The sequence below is a fragment of the Felis catus genome, chromosome X (assembly GCF_018350175.1).
Source record: "Felis catus isolate Fca126 chromosome X, F.catus_Fca126_mat1.0, whole genome shotgun sequence".
In the NCBI taxonomy this organism is placed as follows: Eukaryota; Metazoa; Chordata; class Mammalia; order Carnivora; family Felidae; genus Felis; species Felis catus.
Window position 1 is genome coordinate 44500514 of NC_058386.1, and position 2905 is coordinate 44503418.

The following is a 2905-nucleotide window of genomic DNA, read 5'->3' on the forward strand; positions in this document are numbered from 1 at the left end:
ATCTTCAAAATATAAATAAATAAAAATAACAAAATAAGTTTTTCCCCACAAAATACATAAAGAACCACGTTCTTGCTGACATTTGTATTTTAAGTGCTGAGAATACGATAAATGTTCAAAATGAGTCAAATGTTCAAAGGCAGTTAAAACTTGTACAAGGGCTTGACCTATGTGATTTAGCAGCAAGTAAAGTAAGAGTAAAGACTCCATTGAAGATGTAGTTGGGTTAATCGTCTACTTCTCATTGTCCCAGTCTTCTTACCACCATCCATATGATATAAGCATATATCCTTGTTGTGCTATTAAAAAATCAAATCATCTCCATTTTTAAGTGGCTACTCAAGTTACATACACAGAGTTCTTTCTCTGCCAGATGATGGATAACAGTAAAAGTTAGCAGGTGTCAAATTCTTTGAGAATAAAGAACTCCTTCAGGAAACTCAGTTACTTTCCTGTTCTTTTTTTAAACTGCCATGTAAATCCTTTTAACTACTGTACCTGTTTACTAATTATGATTGTTATGTATGTCAAGGTAATTTTCCCCAGGCATACCTGACCTATTTCTATTTCCTAATGAGAAAGTATACTTGCTTTACTTAGGGCCAGGGGTTTTCTTTTTTTTTTTTTCTTTTTCTTTTTCTTTCTCTTTTTCTTTTTCTCTTTTTCTCTTTTTCTTTTTCTGTCTTTCTCTTTCTCTTTTCTCTTTTCATACTTTGTTAGTCATCATGGCAGATCATACATAGTGATCAAAAAAAGAAACTGGCAAATCCTAAAGCACATACTTCTTAACCTGAGTAACAGGTGAAAATGTAAGACTATAATTACATTTTCCATTGCAACTTCAGCTTCGGTGCTTTTGCAAGAACTTCTAATGTCTATTTCTAACATAAATCCTTTTCCTCAATACACATGTATTCTCAAAAGAAAACATGTCACAGAAAGTAATGCTTTCCCATATGCTAATGTAATACAATTTTATAAGACTGAAACTTTCGAGTAAACTGAAATTATGTTTAACAACAAAATAAATACTGCATATGTGGCTAAGTTTTAAATTTCTTAGTGTAAAGGCAGCAGTGAATTTGCATCCTGAAACTAATCTGCACATCCAGTTGCTTTTTTTTCTGAAATTTGATAGACATGGTGTCTCACAAAATCATGAAGCACAGTGCTAATGATGCCAGTTTTTTGGCATTAGTCTATGCAAATTTCTCTGATGAAATATTTCCCCAAATGGCATAGGATTTTTTTTAACTTTTCCAGAAAAATAAGAAGCTTTTTATCAACCACTCTTCTTAACAAAAGTTATATTACTACCAATTGCTCTTCTAATTATGCTTCAGAAGATTTTTCAAAAGTTAAGACATATCTGATGTTTTTGAATTGCACACCCAAAGAAGATAACTCAATAAAACACACCAGATGGAAAGATTAATCTTAGTATCAGACCTATTTGGCACATCCTTAATTTCTAGAAGAAAATCAGTACAAGAGAAACTAATATAATTTTCAAAGAAGTCATACAAGCCACTCTTAGGACAAGGAGTTTCTAAATGCACAAATGAGGGGCATCTGCTTATTGTACTAGTTATATGCACTTTTCCTCATTGAGTAGCTGATGCTTTCAGGCTTATTTGTGGAACTTTTGTTTGCTTGTAAGAAAGCATAGAAATAGGGCCTGATCTTGTTGGTTTCTGTTCCGGAGAATTTTTCCAACACCCCCTTTTCTGGTAAAATTCTAGGACTGGCTCTGTTTGGACTTTGTAAGCCTTTAGTCTCTCGACAGTTCACTCTGGCTTATCATCCTCACACTGAATGAGAGGCTCTCCACTCCAGTCATCAATGCTCACAGTCTTGGGAGGGTTTAAATCGATGTTGTAGACTCAGCCTCTGGCTAGATGAATCCAGCAAGCAGTGAGACATTGCTTAATGACCTCAAAGGCCACGTTCAGATGTATTGCTGTGTCTACTTGATAAGCTCCATCCAGGGCTTCTGCCTGTGGAAGTGTCCTTGGAAAACCATACAATTGTCAGCTAAATTGGGTGAGGTTTTTTAGCTCATGAAGGTCCGGCCAAGGCATGACATCATCTGGCATGAGCTTCCCTTGGTCAATGAAAGTGTTGGCTAACACACCAACTTCTGTGCCCCAAAGCACGTTGTCTTGGAGCAGGTCCCCGCTGGAGAAGTAATTCAGCACCAAGTGTTTTGTGGTGCGCAACAGCACGGTGCTGTTGCTGGATCCAGGTGCTGCCATGATCACTGCGCATATCAACCTCCACCATCAGGGCCCCAGGGAGAGGTTCCAGGCCTGGCTCCCCCTGCTCCGCAGTGGGGAAGGCTGCTGAATGTTTAATCTCATCCCAAAACACCCTCCAATTTGAAACATAAAATTATCTATCCCACCATGCATAAATTTAGTGCGATCCAAATTATAACTGCAAGTGGAGCCCCAGAATTAAGGCCATGAAGTTTTGCCAATTTTGCACTTCAGCAGCTGTTAAAATTAATTCAGTACCTATGCTATAGATGCACAAATGCCAGTTAGTGGCCCTTTACCTTTTTCTTGTATGAATTCATTTAGTAAATGTTGTTTTTACAACTGGGTCAGATTCTGGACCTTTGTTTCTTTTTCTCCTTTCTATATCCACCTTTTCCCTTCTTCTTTTTCTCCTCCTCCTTTGTCTCCTCCTCCTTCTTCTTCCTCTCCTCTTCTCTTTTTTTTAAGTTTTTTTAGTTTTAATTCCAGTATAGTTAACACAGTGTGATATTAGTTTCAGGTGTACAATACAGTGGTTGAACAATTCCATACAACACCTGGTGCTCATCACAAGAGCACTCCTTAATCCTTATTTCTCTCCCTCTCTCCCTCCCTCCCTCCACTCCTCCCCCCACTCGCTCTCTTTT

At 37.6% G+C, this 2905-nt stretch overlaps 1 pseudogene; it reads right to left on the reverse strand.

Moving 5' to 3' along the window:
* Positions 1–1604: 1604 nt before the first annotated feature.
* LOC101087381 lies at positions 1605–2270 on the reverse strand (annotated as a pseudogene).
* Between the last annotated feature and the right edge of the window lie 635 nt (positions 2271–2905).